The sequence below is a fragment of the Mixophyes fleayi genome, chromosome 12 (genome assembly GCF_038048845.1).
Source record: "Mixophyes fleayi isolate aMixFle1 chromosome 12, aMixFle1.hap1, whole genome shotgun sequence".
Classification (NCBI taxonomy): Eukaryota; Metazoa; Chordata; class Amphibia; order Anura; family Limnodynastidae; genus Mixophyes; species Mixophyes fleayi.
Window position 1 is genome coordinate 9,928,782 of NC_134413.1, and position 23,414 is coordinate 9,952,195.

Here is a 23,414-nt window from a genome sequence, read left to right on the forward strand (position 1 = left end):
TGATGTTTTCCCAGCGACGTCATCACTAGAACTTCACTTCTGTTCACACGGAACCCATGAGACATAAACAGCAGTGATAACGTACTGGTGGACAATCAGATATCCAGCATTTATGTGTTGCAACAATTTGCTGACTCATCATAGATTCATATTAAACCCTCTATCGGCCCGAATAAGTCTGTTTTTGCAGCAGGGTGTGCTGTTTACAAATTACACAATAAAGTGGTTGACGCTTTATTGAATGGGACAATACATCCTGTTCTACAATATGAATTGACGTAGTCACCGGGGATTCCCAGGCTTTGTGTAAAATGTTAACGACACTCTAACCTCCCAACATTCTTGCCTCAACTTTCCCCAATAGAGGAGATAACTATACTGAAAACATTCCTTTATATGATGTCACTGCAGAATATATGAACCAGCAGAGTAAGTTGTGGGTTATCCGTTCGTCTGCTCCAGCTATGGTTTAAGGAATCTTGGACCTGACTGGCCCGTAGTGATCTATATCAGGTAAGAAGGAGGAGGAGGGAAGTCTGTCCCACCAGTGATGGAGAACAATATACCCACTATTTACATAATTAGACAGATCCAATCCCCGAACGTGGCCTTATCTGTGAGAAGTTTGTATGTTCTCCCCGTGTTTGCGTGGGTTTCCTCTGGGTGCTCCGGTTTCCTCCCACACTCCAAAAACATACTGGTAGGTTAATTGGCTGCTAACAAAATTGACCCTAGTCTGTTTCTCGTCTGTGTGTGTGTTAAGTAATTTAGACTGTAAGCTCCAATGGGGCAGGGACTGATGTGAGTGAGTTCTCTGTACAGCGCTGCGGAATTAGTGGCGCTATATAAATGGTGATGATGATCTAACAAAAGCTAAAAGGAGATAGGTAGGTGCACTAAAGTTCTCAATATTATTAGATAAAGACGTGGTGGAATATAAATTAAAACTTAACATTTATTTGTATTAGTTAAACCAGCGATATATAGAAGTATATATTCAATAAAAACATTGTGTGTAGTTAAAAAGAGCTGGATGCACCAGATTGTCTCAATATGATGGGGGGATATAATATGTAAATTAGGATTATTTTCGCATATCAGTTCATTTCCTCCAGATGAATCATATTACATTTATAATCTATATACCACGTCTGGTATAGTATAATCTCGTTGAATTAATATATAGTGGCAGCGCCAGTGTTATTCGCTATTCTCTTAATTTGCTATCATGGAGATATACTGAGGTGATTTGCTGCATGGCTAAAAAAAACCTCCAAACTAACTGAGGTTTTATTGGAGCAGATCGTCGTTTCTTGAGTCCCCTAAAGGTCAAGGATCAGCTGGTGCACCCAGCAACTCGCCGACGCGCGTTTCGCCGTGTGCTTAGTCAAGGCATAATAATGAATGTTGATTATCCTGAACCCTCCTTCAGCTTTGCGTCCCGTTTGGTTGTCCCGCTTGCACAGCCCTCATTTCAGCCCTGAGGTGAAGGATTATTTGGAGTCTTTAACTGCATGATCCCATTGTGGCCTGACCATGGCCTATGACTCCTCCTCTTCTATGTGCCGCCTGCCCTGACCACGAATTGTGACTCCTTCTGTTCTATGTGCCGCCTGTCCTGACCACGGATTGTGACTCCTTCTGTTCTATGTGCCGCCTGCCCTGACCACGGATTGTGACTCCTCCTGTTCTATGTGCCGCCTGCCCTGACCACGGATTCTGACTCCTTCTGTTCTATGTGCCGCCTGCCCTGACCATGGACTATGACTCCTCCTCTTCTATGTGCCGCCTGCCCTGACCACGGATTCTGACTCCTTCTGTTCTATGTGCCGCCTGCCCTGACCATGGACTATGACTCCTCCTCTTCTATGTGCCGCCTGCCCTGACCACGGATTGTGACTCCTTCTGTTCTATGTGCCGCCCGTCCTGACCACGGATTGTGACTCCTTCTGTTCTATGTGCCGCCCGCCCTGACCACGGATTGTGACTCCTTCTGTTCTATGTGCCGCCCGCCCTGACCACGGATTGTGACTCCTTCTGTTCTATGTGCCGCCCGCCCTGACCACGGATTGTGACTCCTTCTGTTCTATGTGCCGCCTGCCCTGACCACGGATTGTGACTCCTTCTGTTTTATTTGTTGCCTGCCCTATATTTGGATTTCTACCTATTTGTTATTGTATTTTTTTGCAGTTTGTTACACTTTAGGTCGTATTTTGTTCTCAATACTTCATTGTTTGTACCAGCATTTAGTAACCCTATACCACCTTGCACACAATACCTGAGGACAACAGGGTACCGGTGAGCATTAAGCACCCTATGGGAAATAGGGACTGCCATTGGTTCTATAGGTTTCCCTGGGAAGCTGGTGGCATCCAACACAACTAGTAAGGGCGGGTGATACATGAAGGGGGGAGGGGGCCTCCTTTTTGGATTAGTTGATCATATTTCCCAAGATTGAACTGAAGGTCTTTAGTATTTTGTATAAATTAGGGAGTGACAACATAGCCTCATCCGTACAAAATGTATATATTGTAATCATCTAAAACCACCACCCCCTGGGTATCTGAGAAAGCTGTATATGTACTGCCAGGAGACCGACAACCAGTGCAAAGATTAGTGGCGACAATGGCCAGCCTTGCCTGGCGCCATTTGTTATATTGAGAACTTCTGATGTGATGCCATTTGTTGACAACCTGGAAGTAGTTATTGAGTACAATGGCTGGATTCCTCTCCGAGAACCCTCCCCAAACCCAAACTGGCATAGAACATAATGGACCATGCTAGTGCCTCAAGGAAGAGCCGGCTAGCTGCAGTTTTGTTTAAGTTTAGTGTATGGAGCAGGCTAATAATTTTTCTGGTATTGTTACGGGTTTGATCACAGTGGACCAGGAGTGGGAAGACTATGTTCAGACGAGACGCAAATATTTTAGAGTAGATATCGATGTCTGTGCTCAACAGAAATAGGCCTGTGTCATAAGCAACTACTAGCATCCTATCCTTTTTTGTGTATGACAATAGTTTGGGCCTCAAGGGCTTGTTAAACAAACTCGTATAGGGGACTAGGACAGGGGTCGGGAACCTTTTTGACTAAGAGAGCCATGAAAGCAAAATATTTGGAAATTTATTTCAGTGAGAGCCATATAATATATTTTAAAAGTGAATTCAACTAAATGTCAGTATAAAACGCCTCTGAATTTATTCTTTTAAATAATGTTGTTATAATACTCACCATTAATGCGACTTCTGGTGCTGCATGGATTTGCTGATGTCTTTGTAGTCTGGTTGGTACTTGGTGAGGTTAAGCTTCATGCAAGCGTTGAGACTTTCATCCGTTAAACGTGATCGCAGATTGGACTTGATGTTTTTAAGATGTGAGAATGACTGCTCACATGCATACGTAGATCCAAACATGGTCAACACAGCAATACTCACACGCTGCAGTGTGTGGTATGTGACAGGAAGCGCGTTCCAAGTTTTGAGAATCAGCTGGTCTTCGGGTTGAAGTTTTTTCATTTCTGTCCACATGTGCTTGCTCGCCAACTCCGCTTTCTGTCGTGTGATTCTTTCCAAATCTTCATTCACTGCTAATGACCGAGCAGACTGATTCAAAAGGGGGCGTTTACCTGTTTACCCAGCAACGGCCAACGTAGGCCAGTATCATCCAATTAAAATAATGGAAAATTGCTCCTACAGCAAACTGCAGCCCTGAACAGGACATGAGCAGTGAAAAATCGATTTGCGAGCCAGATGCAATCATCAAAAGAGCCACACCTGGCTCGCGAGCCATTGGTTCCCGACCCCTGGACTAGGACATTGTTGAATGATTTAAAGGAAGCGTCCCTTAGGTTGTCAGGTTGGAGGAAACTGATACCTGATCCGCTCGTTGGTTGAGTCTAAGCTTTCATTTGCCCATACATCAGTACATAAAGGCATGTGATTGGCACGTCACATGCCCATGAATCACTAAGCTTGTCTGTATTTCAAATATGACTCCTCTGTAAGCAGCGGGAGACGGTATGTTCCTTTCTTAGTACACACGTGTCCTGTCCTCGCATGACAGCCACTAGCTGCACTCTGCTGCTAAGTACTTGTAAAGGTCGATGACCCTAATGTCCCCCCCAGGCAGATCCGTGACTGGGCAGAGGTGGGTAGAATCCTCTATATTTTTGGATACATCACAGGTCATGGCAAACTGGTATTCTTTTACATTGACACCTAAAGAGTGTTTCATGTGATGTGTGTTTCAGTCTCTCAATCTCCTCTTCAGTCTTCGCCTCTTCATCATACAACAGTGCAGGAGCATTTTTCGTGTGCTGTTTTGAACGTTATTCCATAATAATTTGTTAAATAGTTTTTATCTCTGAATGAAATGCAGTAGGTTTGCTTGAGCATCTGCAGGAATTTTTTTTTGGGGTGATGGTAACACAGACGTAAAAGTAAGAGTGGTCGTGCCATGCCAGAAGGGTGACCCTCCAATCCTCTTTACCTCTTCATACAACAACAGTTCTACGCACAACCAATGTGTCAGTATGGCATTCCCTTTGCGTTGTTCGGCATTGCATAGAGGAGAGGAGAGAGACCTACCTGACAAAGTCATGACAGACTAAATCGGACCTCTTGCCCACATCACAGGCTTTGCACCCAGGACAATGAATAAAATATCACATTAGACAAAATAACACATATATAGTTATAGAATCGAAAAAGAACATGTTGTGGAAAAATCCCAGAGACAGGTGGAGTGCTGGTATATTTACTAAACTGTGGGTTTGAAAAAGTGGAGATGTTGCCTATAGCAACCAATCAGATTCTAGTTATTTATTTAGTGCATTCTATAAAATGACAGCTAGAATCTGATTGGTTGCTATAGGCAACATCTCCACTTTTTCAAACCCGCGATTTAGTAAATCTACCCCCTGGTCTCTAGCAGCATGATGTCACTTGTCTGCTCAAAATAGCACATCTTTAAGGATCAGGGTTAGATTTAGCTCTGCTTTGTAGCAAAGAAACTTGGAAAATATGCTTTGCTTTTTACAAATAATCCATTTAATGCGGGAAAAAATAGATTTATGACAACTTGAGTCTTGTAGTTTTGTTTTGTTGTAACCCAAATATTGCATCATTTTGGCCCCACCCCCTAAAGGATTGTCACAATTTTGCCCAATTACAGCAGGGGGCGGGGCTAAGATGACACAATATTTGATTAATTAAGCCCCACCCCCCTCACTTATTGCGGGGGCGAGAACTGGGAGGTATCCATGAAATGCCAGAGTCTCCTGGACATTCCGGGAGTGTAGGCAACTATGCGTTAAAGAAAAGCAGCTAATGAATTGCTAGAGACTGAAGTGTCGTTTACATTTCTGTCTCCATTACTGAAGTCATGTTGTCTTACCTGTCAGTCTTTGATTAAATCTTGGTCTCCATGAAAATAGGCATCAATACATGGACATAGGACACAATTTCTGAACTGTGTCATCATGCCACAGATGGTGAAGCCAACCACGTCTTGTACTGGCTCAACATCAGGGAGAATGCCAGACTCTTCAGGGAGGGAGGGAGATCACCCCTATTTCAGGGAGTCTCCCTGACATTCAGGGAGAGGTAGCAAGTATGCACTAGATGTAGGTTGCAGGTCCTGTGCACTTTTTATTGGAGAGAGACGCAGAGCCATCCTAGAAGTCTAAACAGAAAGATGAAGACATTAGCTAGTATTAAGAGTATACAGTATTAACTATATAGTACACCCCCCCTGGGGTATTACCCAGGGGTTTGGGGTCAACCTATAGACCCCCAACTCCTGGACCTGAATTTAGCACAAGTGTACCAACCTTGGAGACTAATTATTTGACACCCTTGTAGGGTGGGGTGAACACAATTTGTCAAGGAAAGAATGTTCTTAGTTCTATTATATTTATATATATGATCGCAGGTCAGCAGGTTAGCAGGTTCAGTACTGACACAGTCTGACCTACACTTATCTGCCTACTGACATAATAATAGGATGGTGAGATTACTAGGAAGGGAGTGTCAGTCCTTCACTGTGGTAGGAGGTCACCAGACTCCACTTTCTCCTTTAGACTAATCACAACATAATTATATATACTCAGTAAACTCGCTCAGTCCATACTGCAGGAACATAGGGGCTTGAATTACACGTACACAACCTACACAGAACTTATAAAGGGGATAACTGGGCAAATATATCCTAAAATTTTGGGGGGGTATGTGAATGTCGGATCTTGTCCAAGCTGGGGATTATTTTCTTATTGTCTATAAGTATCACTGTGGCTATTGTCATTTATTAACGTTCACCCATCACCTGTATACACAGTAGAGGTGCAGTTTGTGGCAAAAATCCAGAAACTTTAGGCAATTTTCCTGATTGGTCCCGCCCTTAGCATTCAACTAAAACCACGCCTAAAATATGTATAACACTGCCCATGTATTTTCACTTCCTACCCCTATCTCGCTGCAGAGATGTTGAAAAATGGAAATGATTTAGGGGTTGGACATTTTGGGTCATTAGTTCATTACAAACTAATCCAGCAAATGAAACGCTGATTTATTTCTTTAGAGTTGGTGCCTTAAATCATTGGACATTTTGATAACAATATAGTGGTAAGTGCTCTTGAGCTATAACAATTAAAGTTCTCTTTTAAACGCTGTCATAATATATATTTTTTTATTTATTGGTTGCTGGAAGCTTCACAGTATTATTTACAGAAATTCCGTCAATAAATTAAAGCTGTCCACATGGTGGAAACTGATGAATTCCACCCAAAATGTGTCCAAAAAAAAATAATAAATAAAATAAAAAATAAATAAATAAATCATACTATATCCCAAATACTTATACTCACTGCCTGGGGTCCGTTGCAAACTCAGTCCTCGGGGGCTACCAGCAGGTCATGTTGTCAGAATTTCTCTAATTGTGCACAAGTGAGAGGTGAGTTATCTATTAAGATTCAGTTACTGGGTCAGGAATTCTACTCCCTGTTTCTGCAGACAGACATCCTGAAAACATGACCTGTTGGTAGCTGGGTTTGAGCTCCTCTGCCTTACAGCATATGTAGCTGCAAGCTATGCCCCCTTAGCTGCTGTGGTACTACAAGTACCAGTATGCCCTACTAGCCACAGGTTGCCCACCATTGCCTTACAGGCTGTTGCAATTGGACTTTATAGCCAGCATAGAAATTGATTATAACACCTCCTGGGATCTCCCACAACTCATATAGCTGATTAAAAATACATGCAATAAATAAATGCAACTTGTCCTCACACGACCTGCTGTACATATACTGCAATATTTATACTACATATTTCACATCTCTTCCAGCATCTGTGCAAAAAAATCACCCAGTCTCAGATCATTATTTCTTTTTTTTTTTTCCTCTGGACTCCACCATTGTCTTTGGGAAAAGGGGGGGGAAGGAGCTCTGCCTATATCATGCTTTGCATTCTTTCAGCAAACCCTTGAAGCAGGCTATACCCCTGTGCACTGGTGGCACCCAGCCTCAGTACGGTGCACACAGTATGCTGAACAGGACATGCAGCTGACCTCATCACTGCAGCCTGCAGACAGCATGGTCTCCTCTCCTGGGCTACTAGTCTCTCCCTGCTGCCCACTTAGCCAATACCTGCTGAATCACCTACTGCACCGATGCCTCTGCCAAGAAGACTTTAAACACTGTTGCCTTCAGATATATATTTAATTGCATTTTTTTTTTTTTTTAATTCTTTATTTATTTTACAATGGAGTCTAGACATCTGCTGCTAAGTGCCATCACTGAATTCAGTAAAGTGAGAAAGAGGTAGGTTTGCCCTTTCATCTCCCTTGTGCAATAGTCATCACATTGGCATTACTGCTATGGGGGGTGGGTTGGGGGGTACACTTGCTAAACATAAACTGCATTGCATGGTCTGCACATTCCACCTAGACAGCGTGGGGTTCACTGCCTAGGTGGCATTGATGATACACTCTTTCCGTTTTGCTGCAGTTGGCAGTGCCCATGTTGGCACCACTGTATGCAGAGGGATGGGGTATTTGGGAATGCCAGCTTCTAGCAAGGCAATGGTTAATACAGATTGTTGTTTTGTCAGTGTGGTAATGACACCTGTGATATTAAAGGGGGGGGGGGGGGTCATTACTGGGCATCTAAAAATATGTCTCTTGTAGCTCAACCTTGATAAGAGGACATTATTGAAAACTGGATTGTCACCTCTGTGTAGCCTTATCCATTATTTAGCATTCAATACAGAGAGATGCATAGATCATGCATTGTATCTATTATCCATTACAGTCCTAAATCCTACTGCTAGGGTAATTGGCTTCTGATTAAAATTGATTGTGGTTTTTTTTTATTTGTGTGTGTGTGTGTGTGTGTGTGTGTATATGAGAAATTAGACTGTAAGCTCCACCGGTGCAGGGATGTGAATGATTAAACGTTAATTAAACATTCTCTGTAAAGCACTGTGTAATATGTCAGAGCTATATAAACATAAAAGATAATAATCCCCTCCATCATAATTGTCTCCCACCACACCTTGCAAATGATACCGCAGTTTTAAATCTGAAAAAAAAAAAATCACATTGCTATAGTACTGACATATGCAGTAAAACAGCCCAGGACCAAAAATGGTGCAAATTGTATGTTATTAAATCAAATAAAACCCCCAAAATAAAACAATTTTAGGAAAAAGAAGCGTATGGCTGAGCCAGTGTCATTTCTGCATGAATGCATAACAAAATTTTTCCACTGACAGTGGTGTCTGGCAGATATGTACTATACAGGGAATGGTGTCATGGTAAAATGTATTCACGATTGTGTTATCCTGACATGGCTTGATAGTGATGTTTCAGTATTCGGATGCTGTGTCATGAAGCCAGAAGGGAAAATATTTATTTTGTGTCTAGTTGCAGAACAGTGGGAGAGCATAAAAAATGAATGAGACCTTTACGTTGCATTGGAAGAGAAATATAGTAATTGTTATACCTTTTACTATAGGAACAAAGCAAGAATTGCTGAATATATTCCCTACCTTCTCTAGAGGGGAAGGAATCAATAACCATAGTTATACCCCATCAATGCCATCATTAAATATAGAATATGCCTGTTGGGGAAGGGGTGGCTGATCTACTCTGCACCGTAATCTCCACAGATAACCTTTGAACCGGCGTTTGGTTGCTCGGAATATAAAGATATATAGATCAGGGGGGATTATATAGCTTGCAGATATTACACATCGGTTGCTGCTTGTAGAATATTAATGTGTTGTATCCGATTTCCTGGCTTAGCAATTACCCAAGCTGGGTTAATTAAAAAGAAACAAAAAAACCCCAAACCAACTGCGATCTTGCGCTGCGTTAAATGGTTTATTGACGATATATTTCTAATTTCTATAAACGCTGAGGAAGTACAGTCGTTAGATGATAATCTCATCCATGAATTATTTACCGCTAGTTCATAAAACTGACTTTTGGCAGGCAAATAATTCACTTATCTGTTGATTAAAAGGAAGAGGGAAAAAAATAGAAGACTACTCTTTAAACCCTAAAGAGCTGCTGGATGGAATTATGTCTTGATTGCATGAAATAATGAAATGATTGTAGGATGTAATTAAATGCAGTTTTGTTGGTGATAGCTAGAGGTCACTCTCTCATTTAATGTCGGAAACTACATCTTGTACGTCTGTGCTTGAACGTGAACTGGCCGGTAATTGAGAATTGATGAAATCGTTTAGTGCATCAAAGTTCGAAATATTGTATATTTTCTATATAGCTGTTCTGCTATAAACGCAGTGTCTTAAGTTTGACCTGAACAAACCAGAAATACAGAGAGTTCTGTTTTTTGGTTCTTGAAGCGTTAAGAAAAGTGTCAGTATCGTACTGGCCGCTAATTAAATATCGGGATCAATTATCCCTGTTTTGAAGCTGTATTACCACCTATTGCTAAATCTTAGTGTACGGAATATGTTGGCGCTATATAAATAAATAAATGATGATATTACTGCCTGAATTCGCAATTACAGAGATTGTGGCTTCTGATCGGTCCTTTCATTCACAATTCCCCTCCGCCGCCGTTTTAAAGTCGTGAACTTTTATGTTTTGCTGGTTAGGTGGTAATGCGGCTTTAGCATTTTTTTTTTCTTCTTAGTAATACCGGGAGCCGTGCTTTTGGCACCCAAGTGCACCCAAAAAATTTAAATAAATAAAAAAAATGGATCAAGAGCCAAAAAGTACACAAGAGTGAGATTGAACGTCAGGCCCTCCTCAAAAGAGAGACGGGGCCCCTCTATCCCTGACGCCAGAAGGTCACTTAGGGGGCAAGGCTGTAGAGGGAAAGGGTTCTCTTTGCCCCGATATCCACCGAGGCTTCACCCAGGGCTCAGACACGTGCCCGTCCCCCAGAAGGGACAGCGTTAGGGGTGTGGGGGGGACCTCAGGTAATCCTTGACTTTCTCTATACCGCATGCACATAGTAAGCAATTTAGATTGTAAGCTCCTATGGAGCAGGGACTGAAGTGAGTGAGTTCTCTGTACAGCGCTGCGGAATTAGTATCGGCTAGATTGATTTTCCTTGCAAACCGTTATTCCTCTGCTGAGCCACTCTGTCAGTCTCTACATTGGCTGCCTGTATTTCAACAAATCCAATATAAAACTCTTCTACGAACATACAAGGCCGTCAACAAAATTGCACCGACATACATCTCCTCACATGTCTCAAAATATCTCCCTACTCGACACCTCCGTTCTCCACAAGATCTGCGTCTCTCTTCCACTCTCATCACATCCTCCCATTCTCGGTTACAGGACTTTTTTCGGGCTGCAACCACTTTGTGGAATTCCCTCCCTCGCACAGTAAGACTTTCCTCTAGTCTTCAAACCTTCAAGCGTTCTCTGAAAACCAACATCTTCAGACAAGCTTATAATATTCCTCAACCAGCATCTTAATCTCCCCTATTACCACCCTCTACACAGCTAACACAAGACAACAACCCTCTGACCAACATTGGTACACACACAGCCCACTCAATACTTTTACCTTTGCATTGTAGCTGGTCCAATGTGCACTATGATGTAGCACATGCCCTTGTATATCAAACTCCCATTGTCCTATAGATTGTAAGCTTGTGAGCAGGGACCTCTTACCTCTCTGTCTGTATGTATTACCCAGTATGGTCTTATCAATGTTTGTTCCCAATTGTAAAGCGCTACGGAATTTGCTGGCGCTATATAAATAAATGATGATGATGATTATATATAAATAGCTGATGATAATGATTGTGTGTTTGAACCTTGTGTACCAGCGACATACCTAGTTGTGTACATATGAAATTAAGGGCTAGATTTACTAAGCTGCGGGTTTGAAAAAGTGGGGATGTTGCCCATAGCAACCAATCAGATTCTAGCTGTCATTTTGTAGAAAGCACTAAATAAATGAAAGCTAGAATCTGATTGGTTGCTATAGGCAACATCCCCACTTTTTCAAACCCGCAGCTTAGTAAATCTAGCCCTAAGAGTCTCCTACAACTCGGGCATAAAATAAAACACAATTTAGTATACAATTCCACAGTAGGTAAAACCGCTAATGCTAGTGATGATACAAAGACTGGACGGCATTCACAGTTGGTAAAATTTGATTTCCAGGAACACTGAGCTTCTGCATCGATAGGTAATAAGTAGCGCCCTCTGCTGGACAGAGGGCACTTAACTGTAAGTCGAAGCATCATCGCTGGTTTTAATCATCGTACAGTGGCTATGGAAAGTACTTGCCCCTTTTTGGCATTTTTCCCATTTTTATGAAAACGGGAAAAAATTTAGCTGCTGCTGAAACAAACCCAAAGAGAAATGAAAAACACGCACAAAAAAAAGAAACAGAGAACACATAAAAATAATATGTACAGCTCCTTAGAGCAACGTGTATTGCTACCTCACGCCTTTCTTGATGTTTTCAAAAGTGCGCTGTGTGCACTTTCTTGGAATTGATTCCTTTGGGGTAAAGAATATATTGTGATTACTATCGTTACTGGTGGTAGCCGCATGTGCTGTAGTCCTGCCGCTGGGCCCATGACTGGCTACACTGAAGGAGATCTGGCCAATCGGAGCTTGAGCCAAGGGGTCGGAACCCTTCTGGTTACACTGAGGCCTGTTATTGGGTCAGAAGAGGGCCAATCGCACAGGCGGATAGCGGTCATCTCAACAGTGCCGATTTTCACAGGACACAGTGTATGCTATGAACATGTGTATGTCCTCACGTTCCAAGCCCGACTACCAACACGTCCCATTGGGCATTGAATTGTGTCCAACATTATCTCTCACTGGGGCAATAAATTCTTGTGTAAAATACTCCACAGTTACTCATCCATAACGCACATGGGATAGAGGAGGGTTTGCAAGTATTTATTTAGTTATATAGCGCAGTGAAGATAATATTTCCCACTCACATCAGTCCCTGCCCCCATGGAGCTTACAATCTAATTTTCCTAACAAATGCACACAAACAGTAATATTGTCAGCAGCCAATTCACCTACCAGTATGTTTTTTATTTTTTGGGGGGAGGAAACCAGATGAAACACGGAGGGAACATACAAGCTTTACACATATAAGGCCCTGGACGGGAATTAAACTCATGACCCCAGTGCTGTGAGGCAGTAGTGTTAACCACTGACTTGTCAAGCTACATTCTTACAAGCATTGGTATATCCGTTCAGAAATGGTTTAGCCCCAAAGTATATCGGTGATGTCATTAGATCCTAGTTCACGGATAGGCTGCGTCTTCATGAATAATTGTTAAGCTCACACAATTGCCGCTTTCAAAGGGTGTGCATACTTCATCCGAGAGCCAGGATTAAGGGCATTTTGTTTTGTATTTTTGCTCAGATGAACCCATTAGCGAAACGCGTGTTGGCGTTGTACCGTGCATGCTGCTAGTTAGAATAGTTTACTCTCTATCATATTAGCAGTCGCTAGCACTAGCGCAATATAGCACCCATTGAGGTGTGTGGTCTAGTAGTATAATGGCATCTTGTTCCACACTAATAAGCAATTACTTATATAAAGCCAATAAGATATGGAAGTACAGATTGGGTAGTGCCCAATCTGGTTTTGTAATAAAGGAGTTGACTACAGGGATGGATTAAGATAGGGGGATGCGTATTATATATGATTTAGAGTTCCAGAATTTTGGAGAGTAGAAGGATACTTATAACGGTACCCCCATAAAACAGGAGAACACCGATTTTTCACAGTGTCTATATAGATATAAGAATCAAACTCCTCTCTTCATATAGGATGATAGTAAGTTGAACATTAACACACTGCGATTAAGAAGAGAAAACACACACAAATTGACTAATAAAGTAAAATCTTTTATTAGAGTACATAATTGAGTATGAATATGAGAGATGAACAACGGAATAGTGAATTAACAGGAGCAATAACTGAGACTATTCTGAATAAAAATTGAATTAAAGCAACATGGTGTAGCAGTGAGACGCTGCTTTTTTTTTTAACAGGATGTCACAAATCAGTTGTCAGTCATTACACAGTATTTTAAATATTTCGCTAGGTAATTTTTAATGCATACCAATAAAATGCATAAATATTTTATGAGAATGTACCCATTGGAATGTCCCGATATATACACTTTCTGTTTCTCTTATTTATTTTAGTTATAGTGTGAGTGCACCATGCTTAGACATATATATTCTAACCAAAAGGGGAATAACAATATAAGAATTATAAGGGTGAATGGTTTTCCCGCTGCAGTATAATTCTGGTTTAAAATTAATTTCACCTCAGATCCACCATGACCATACCACAACCCACGATCACCACCCAGCCACTGTGAGGAGCACTGCTAAAAATTGTAACGGGAAGGGGGAATGCTGTGTTTGTGTGGCCAAATTAAATGATAATACTCTTGAGTGGCCTAAAACGCCAGCTTAACACTTAGTATTAGTATTCCTAATCAATGGCACGATTAAAAGATCAATACAATGACCACATAGCTCTGTAATACTCATATTTAGCGCTCCCATAATTTTAAACTTAAAAACGGGGACATCAATCATGAAATTGTATCCATCGCCTGTAAACAGTGGGGCGGCCATTTTGAATGAACCAATATTCAATCAGAAATAGTGACTGAGGCACAACATTGAGACATCTTTATATACACCCTATCAATTCACTAGGAGCTAATTGAATTATTGGCACGTGACCTTGGCTGGTCGGACTGGAGTCACCTCAGCACCGTAACCATCCTTGGACACAAAAAGATCATTATGGAGGCAACACAGTGGTTAGCATTGCTGCCTCCTGATGTGAATGATTTAATATTCTCTGTACAGCGCTGCTTAATGTGTAGTTTCTATATAAATAACCCGAGTCTGAGTCTCCATCTGTGTTTACTCGCTCCTTTGATATTTTTAGAATACTTTCCAGCATCACCAGATTATTTCAATTTACGTCTGGTTAGGCTCCAAATAAATGCCTCATTCTCTCAGTAAAACAAAACAAAAAATTGGCAGGAGTTTCATTGGTTAAATCTGGACACCTCTGTAGTGAGCTAATCGGACAGTGGGCCTGAAATCTCTGTGTGCCTGTTGTCTGGGCACAAAACATCCAGTATTATGGGGTTGAATTCGCCTACGTGTCACTGTGGGCACATTTATAGGCCCTACATGACCAAACAACTGTGTCTGTCCAATTCGGCACGGACGGCATGAATACACATATGGAAGCAGAGAATATTGATGTTAATTAGAATAAAAATAGACAGGGAGAGTAGATGGGTATAAGGTCTAATTTATTAATTTTTAATATATATATATATATATATATATATATATATATTTATTATAGCGTGTGTGTATATATATATATATATATATATATATATATATATATATATATATATATATATATATATATAATCAAACACACCTTGGGGATTTTTTCCTCTCACTTCAGGGATATAAACACAGTGCAGGTAATCTTAGTCCACATGTAAAGACGTGATTATATAATGACCTTTGAAACGCCTTAACAACCTGAGAACCTTAAAGAACCTCTCATGTAAAAGAAAGGGGTTTTCCACCTTCAGATAACGTTCATGACCTCCCGCGACTTTTAATACACTCTCTTTTGTTTACCGGTCAGTCGTGTTTATCGCTGGGATCAGTTGCTTATTTTGGATGCTCACGGCTATACAGAAAACTGCCGTTGTATCAGAGAGTACCGGAGAAAGATGTGATGATATAAATGCATGACTGAGAAGCACAGGATGCTTTTGTAAGGGGCTGCGTGATGCTTTCTGTGCCCTCTGGTAATTTTGCGCTGGCTCCTGTGGAATCTGGTCATGGGCTGTGGGAACGGGTATCTGCGCCCCGAACCAGTCCCATAGTGGGCTGCCTTGGACTGAGTCACTGGGCTACCAGCATTTTTTTTGTCTTTAAAATGTTCCTAATTCTCTGCTGAGCAGAGTCTTCCTGGATCCTGGCCGGGGTCGGAATCCAGGAAAAAGAAACTAAATACCTGTACACTTATTAACGGCTAAGTAACCTGTTGCACAGAAAAGGAGTAAATGAAAGAGTAGGGTTTAGATAGGAAATGAAACTGGGGTTTACATAGGAAGCCGCTGAAGGAACAAAGGTGACGACAATAAGGTAATTAGATCCCACAAGACTCGGTGATCTTACAGATCAGTCACTGGTTCACCAAGGTCTCTGCAGGTCACACCAAGAGTAAGATATACATATACATATATATATATATATATATATATATATATATATATACACACACTACTGTGCAAATGTCTTAGGCAGGTGTGGAAAAAATGCTGCAAGGTAAGTAATGCATTCAAAAATAGAAGTGTTAATAGTTTATTTTTATCAATGAACAAAATGCAAAGTGAATGAACAGAAGAGAAATCTAAATCAAATCAATATTTGGGGCTAGATTTACTAAACTGCGGCTTCGAAAAATTGGAGATGTTGCCTATAGCAACCAATCAGATTCTAGCTGTCATTTGCTTAGTGCATTCTACAGAATGACAGCTAGAATCTGATTGGTTGCTATAGGCAACATCTCCACTTTTTGAAACCCGCAGTTTAGTAAATATATATTTTGGATACCCTTCCTGAGAGTAAAAATACTGCATTTCATTATCACATTCATTATGACCTATGCCCGGTCAGCTCGGCAGTAATGACTGTTCTGTGTCTACGTAAACTTAAAATACACAAATGGGGGTTTCCTAAAATCTCTCTCTCTTCTAGTTTTAGAAATATATTCGCTGGTAATCGTCTAACAAAGCCGCTCACATGATTTGTGTTTGAAAGGTCAGGGAGCCCAAGGTAATTTGCCTGCCAGTGTCCCCTGGGATGCCCTCAAGCGTGCCGCCAACTCTAATTTTGTTTTTCAAGACAATCCTGGTAGGGTTACCATTTAATATAGGCTGATACTCCCAAATTAATGGCTTATTTTTCTCCCAAGTCTCCCTTCTATGCCCCTAATTAGAAATATTCATTTGTGCATACTTTAGAGAATATTTGCCGTTCTCGAATACCACAAACCCATCCAGCTATGAACAGTTCCCACCAGCTGCCACTCGTGTGTGTCTCTCTCTGTCAGGCCGTCGCATGACCCTGGTAGATTTCATGCAATTAATGTTACCCCCAAAAATATATCAAAACACACCAGTCCTGGAGCAGTCTGATCGTACAAACTTGTTTTATCATTCGTAATTTAAACGAAAAGGAATTTTTTTTTTTAATGATATTATTATTATTTATTTATTAATTCCACAACTATTAATACTATAATTATTAATAAAAACATAGGTGAACAAAGTTTTTTATTTAATTTTTTTGCATGAAATACATAAATGAGGATGTTGTTAAATGTGTACTCTACAAAAAAAATGCATTTTTTTTTTTTATAGTTTCTTAATTGCAAACACGTTTTTGGCATGTATACGTGTAGTCATCACTATCAGTCAGCGCTTACACCTGCCCTGGTGCAAATGATACGGCTAAAATACATATAAGAGATGCCCACTGGTTGCAAGCAAAAGACTCGCGCCTGAAGATGAATCGGCCCCAATACATAGAAATCAAAAGTAAAGAAACAATGAATAATGCAATGATGGTACCATAGCTGTATTCTGCAAATATACCATGATTAATTAGGCCTGGTGACTGTGTTATTAATAAGGAGAAATGTCAATAGAAAACAAGAACATTATTGTTACTCCCCAGAAAGGGTGTCGACCGTATACAGAATGTACCTATTGTATTTTATTTATCTATACGTAATCTAAGGAATATATAATTAGGTTTATTTAATATGCTTACAAAGCTTAACCCTATCTCCAAAAAACAAATAAAAAATATCTACTTACACTAAGTACACTAAGAAAAAAAGTTTATCCAAAGCACCAGGTCATTTAAGGTTACTTCCTTGGTGCATCTTGAAGCTCCTAAAATTGCTCTCCATCGGATTCTCGCATGCTCGTCAACGCGTTTCTCTTTAGCAAAAGCTAGAAACATAGGCGGAAAACGAGAACTTAACACCAGAGTTGACGCACTCTTTGGTGTAAAACATTGAACATACGAAAAGGTTACAGGTGAACTTAAGTAAAATATAAAAATATTATTGTATTGCAGTTATGTTTCTGATAATATTTTTATATTTTTTTTAACAAAAACAGATCATGTGTAATTGCTGCATTACTATATCTTATCCAGTGTCAGCGGCCATCACACTATACGGCTGTTCTGTTGTTTAGGAAAATAACATAATATTACCATTGTCATAGTGACCCTAAAATAAATATTTATTGTCATAGTATTTTATTTATCATACTACTACTAAACCATCTCCACATTTCAAAATGCAAAGTTTGGTAATAAGCCAGTACTAGGGGGGGGTATTTAATCGACCGCAAGATTTTTTTTTTTTTTTTCCGCTGCGTAAAAAATAAAATAAAATCACCCGCGGGTTAACTGCTATAGCGACCGTTTTTAGTTAACGCAGCGTGAAAACTCGTGCAATTCAATTGAAAAAGAGGGGAGGCTGACCCTGAGCGTTAATAATTGTGTTTGCGAGTTTTTAGGGGAGTGAAGGGGAGTTTTAATGCGGTCAACACAAAAAAAAAAGGACTGGCATACATTTTCATACATTTTATTGCATTACATGACCATTCTAGTTGATAATATCTACATTACAGTACTTTCTTTAGCATATTTTTTTATTTAGCTATTTTTTACTATAAAATCATCTATACCATGTCAAAACACATTAATGTACCAAAAACATACATAAATATATTTAATTAGTGATTTTTATTTTTATGTTTTTTTTTTATTATTGCATTATTCTTTAACAAGAAAATCAACTTCTACATGTTAGGTATTACTGATAAACATAGTTTATCTTTTTTTTTTCTCATTATTACATGATTTCAAATAGTTACACTGGGGTAAATGTATTAAGCTCCGGGTTCTTCAACACCCGCGAGTTTGGCGTCTTCGGCGTTTAAATTTTAAGCGGCGCTGCCTTGTAAAGGGAAGTTTCCCTTTACAAGGCAGCGCCGCTTTAAATTTAAACGCCGAAGACGGCAAACTCGCGGGTGTTGAAGAACCCGGAGCTTAATACATTTACCCCACTGACTCCTTTATAGAAATGTAAAGTTAAATGTTAATGTTAAAGGCAAAACCTGGCATTTAGAGCTGGTAAATATATATTTTTCACCCAACAAGCTGTCGCTTTAAATCTTGCCGGGGGAAATCGCAGAAAATCAGAGTTTTTTAAAATTTATTTTAATTTTACAAAGCCGACGGTTGATAAGCGCTGCCCTAGGTCTTTGCCGTTTTGGGAATGGATTTTCGGGCTGGGTTTTGGTGGATTGGACTGTAGTTGGATTGGATTTGAGAGTACCCTAAAATGTCCTGGTCTCCAAATCGGTTATGTTAGGAAGTAGAGGTGTCTGGTACGGACTGTCTGCGCTGCGAGATTTTAGGAAGTATGCAACGTAGTCATCATCATTTATTTATATAGCGCCACTAATTCCGCAGCGCTGTACAGAGAACTCATTCACATCAGTCCCTGCCCCATTGGAGCTTACAGTCTAAATTCCCTAATATAGACACAAGTCCGATGCAAAATTTCAGCCTGGACCCCCTGACTGTCTTCCAGTGTCCTGCCTCCCAATATTTAAGATGGCTGTCGGTATACGACCTTCTTCGAGAGGGGCGTATGTCGGCGTCATGTTTGCGGTGATGTCATTACGCAGTGCTCTCAAACACCGCATTGGTTGCCCACATAATCTCAAACACCGCATTGGTTGCCCACATATCTCATAGCCACCCCCACCCGGATGATGTAACTGTGTGAACTGATTGGTCAATGCCATTTTTTGCCAAACATTTGTCAAGCCACATTATAAATAGCTGCACCTATCTAATCTCGCTGTACAGTATAAGATTTCATCATTTTTTTTTGTTTAAATGTTTCCTTTGTAATTTGCCGACGGGAAATACCCAGAGAATTTCTGCTGTAATGAATTCACCTATTATGTGTAAACCTGTTCTAACATTCACCTCGTCGCTGGAATAATGGCTAACGATCCCTGTGGTGGTGAATTTTTTTCTGTACGTGCCAGAGAGGGAAACCCAGAGGTTGTCTAGTGGAGCACATCAGAATGAATTATAGCATTAAAAAAATAAATAGATTAATTTGCAAGTAATTTATTTGGCCACATGGCTTTATTTAAAACGTCAAATAAGTATTTTACATAGTCCCCATGCAATACTGGGACATGCAACTGGGACTGAAAATTAGGGACAGTTGGCAATTATGAGTATGAGGTAGACTTATCAATCATTCTAAACAAGGAAACTAGAGGTGTTGCTCATAGCAACCAATCAGATTCTAGTTTTATTTTCTAGAATGTACTAGACAAATGATAGATAGAATGTGATTGGTTGCCAAGAGCAACACCTGCAATCACATTCTACCTATCGTTTATCTAGCACAGTTTAGAAAATAAAACTAGAATCTGGTTACTATGGGCAATACCTCCACTTTTCCTTTTTAGAAACTTTGATAAATTCACCCCATGTATCTAATTGTGGGTAGAATAGGAAAGTAATTATATTTCCCTCCCCAAAACTGGTAGCAATTGTGATATTTAAAAGTAATAAAATGCTGCTGAACGTGTTAATTTTCTCTCCTTTGCAAAGAGCGTCATTGGCGCCTGCAGGCAGCCATTTTGTGGAGCGCCTTAACATTCGTGAGAATGCAGCCTATCCGTTCACTAGGAATCGGCGACATCACTGAGGCACTTCATGATCACTAATCACACTTTCTAGTCAGTTGATAGGCTGCAATCCAGTGACGGCTTAGCCTACAACAAAATGGCTGCCACCGCAGTGCGTACCATACAGGTTCTCTCAGCATGAGAGGGGAAAAAACTACTTCAAATTCCAATCTTTATTGAATAAATTACTATCATGAAATGTAGGTATTATTTGATGTAGTATTGAATAAAAAAAAAAAAAAAAAAAGTTAATTCATGTTGACAAAATGCAAAATATACCCAGGACCTTCATTAGCTGTAAATGGCAAACCTTATTTTTTCATAGTATTAATAATCAGATATTTATACACTGGGCTGGAAATGGCATCTTTCATTAAGTCTGAAGCGAGTACTATGAAATCACAAACGGAGACTGCTTATGCAGACGGACTTATCTGTAATAGAAATATATTTCTTTAAATAACAAGGAGACAGCCCGATAGGGAAGCCAGTCTCTAATTACAGCGTTTAATCTAGCCTCGCTTAGTTATTTATTTCACATGCTAAGTGCACTCATGAGGATAAAAGCTGCATGGGAAGCCCAGAATTGGCGCCGTCAGGTTAAGCGTCTACCTCCCTGATCTATACAAGGATCGGGATGATCCTGGAAGGAGTCTTGTCTCTCAGTGATACCGGCTATCGTATTCCCAGAGGCCCGCGTTATGTCTCGCCCTCCCAGCTATTTATTTTCAGCAATGTGTTGCAGGTGACCCTGGCAGTTAATATGCAAACGAATGTGTTTATTTACAGCCAGCCGTTAATCTATATTTCCCTAAAGGCCACTCAAACCTATAAGAAGTCAGTTATTAAGGGGTAGATTTACTAGAGTTTCTAAAAATGAAAAGTAGAGGTTTTGTCTGTAGCAACCAATCAGATTCTAGCTATCATTTAGCTAGTGTTCTAGAAAATGATAGCTAGAAGCTGATTGGTTGCTACTGGCAACACTTACACTTTTGTCTTTTTAGAACCTTTAGTAAATCGACTCTGTATGTGTGTTACCATGGCAACCGAACCAAAGCTGGATATATTATACTGGGCCACACAAGCTGCGATCTCTGCCCGATACTGTTGTTCCAAAGACCTCCCGCATGGCCGAAAAATAGACCACGTGACGGGACATTATTGATATTATTTGCATATCATTCAACTCAGCTGATTGGCAGGTACATGGCTGCTTATCACCCACACCTCCATCTAGGTGTATTCTGACCATTACACTTTCCAGCATGAGATGGTTACTGAACATAATTGAAATTAGAAACACATTATAGTTAATCAGTTACTCAGCACTTTATAAATGCATTGCGTGCAGAACAAGATAAGTGGGTGTGGATGACCATTCTTAAAGGAACAGTACAGTAATTAACAAGTTGGATGTATGAACCTTGTTTCATAAAGAGGTATGAACAGAATCTTCTTGCATCAGTGCCACATTGGGGACTCTTGAGCCCAAATTACATGACCCATCTTTCTCGCACCCAGATGGGAGCACTACCAAATTGTGCGGGGAAAGAAAAGGACACTGATTTATGACCGTTAAAAATGATCCAAAATCCCTTTGCAGCAACCAGATTAAATTTAATGCCATTGTCACCTTCTCGGCCTCTTCAAGGCAAGATCCAGTTTCCAACAGTCACACCTGGATCCAAACCTTGCCTGCAAATCGGTGACAATACCAAAACTGAAACCTGAGCGAATCAATATAATCCTAGCATGTGTGAGGTAGGGTGTGGATGACAATTCACCTGTCAATCTGAAAGCAAACTGTCTAAAGATAGATAACAGAAACACCCTGACCAGGTAACAATGTTTAAAAAAATAAAAATAAAAAAATAACTGTAAAGATTCCATTCTCCAGTAATCATGGGCTCGATCAGTACCCGCACCTTCCATTATATAGCTCTGAGTGTGATTTTCTGCATTGCTGTATCCCCTCCGGATATAAAACTGCCCCTGTCACATGCAGCCCTGTCCTCACTAACACATCACTCATCTCCTCATATACTCTGTGCTTCTGGGGGACCCTGCTCCTTCCACTATATAACTCTCAGTCTGTGGCTTCCTGCTGCCTCCATTCCCCTCCTCACATCATGTCACTGCCCCTGTCACATGCAGCCCTGTCCTCACTAACACATCACTCATCTCCTGATATACTCTGTGCTGCTGGGGGACCCTGCTCGTGATCACATGTACACGTGCACGTTTGGTTTTTCTGCAGGATTAAGTATGTAGGAGACTGTCTGTCACTGTGACAGCCTCTTTACAGCTATTCTCATTAACACAATATAAAAGTAGGCCGGAGAGACACTAAAATAATGAAGAGCCGCTCTTTAGGAAGAAAAAGGAAAAAAAAAGAAAAGAAAAATTAACCTGTTAGACAGGTTCGACCTCAGTCTCGGTCATGTCTTCATCGCATGTCCCCGTTGTCTTCTTCCTGTTCGGGGCTTCACAGAGACCAAATGGAAACCTTGTCCCAGGGATCATCATCAACAACATTTCTAAATGCTTGTTCAAGCACTTTTACCATTTTTCCCGGCATTGTATACCAGCCCTGCCCGTTGTTGGCATAATCGTTCCCCAAAAGATGGCAGCAGTAAGGTGTCCGCCGTCAGAGTAAAGGGTCACCACACAATGTGTCTCAAGGTTTTCCCAGAGGAGAAATTCCCGACGGGCCCTTCCTTAGTAGCCTGAGGAGGTAACAAGAACCTCCGCCTCATCTAATCAAGGTGAAGGGTGGCGTTAGTGGGTAAGGAATCTCCAGCAAAGTTATACGCCACACATTGGGCTCTAAAACACAAATCTGATGTGCTGAAATTTGCAGAGCTCACCTTACCACCAACACTCTTTAGAGAAGACAAGTTGGCTTCATGTACTCGCACAGGGCTACCAGATTTCCCAGCACTCTTTAGCTCCAGATATTGACCTGGCCTTCGCTTCCAATGTCAGTTGCAAAATATACAATGACCCCACTTCCATGTTACTGTTTGTAATTGAAAAAGCCGAGATGAAAGGTGAATGTTTGGTTCGTGCAATATCTGGTAGCCTCC

At 40.6% G+C, this 23,414-nt stretch overlaps 1 protein-coding gene across 2 annotated transcripts in view; it reads left to right on the forward strand.

The window, feature by feature from the left end:
- The first annotated feature begins 429 nt into the window (after positions 1-429).
- TRAF3 (TNF receptor associated factor 3) overlaps positions 430-23,414 on the forward strand; it is a 75,903-nt gene continuing 52,918 nt past the window's right edge. Inside the window, exon 1 of one of the 2 annotated variants that reach the window (XM_075192416.1) lies at positions 430-513. The gene's annotated coding sequence lies outside the window, so the exon portion shown is untranslated. Of the gene's footprint in view, positions 514-7,539; positions 7,812-23,414 lie in introns of those variants that run through there. The other variant, XM_075192413.1, reaches the window with a different exon arrangement.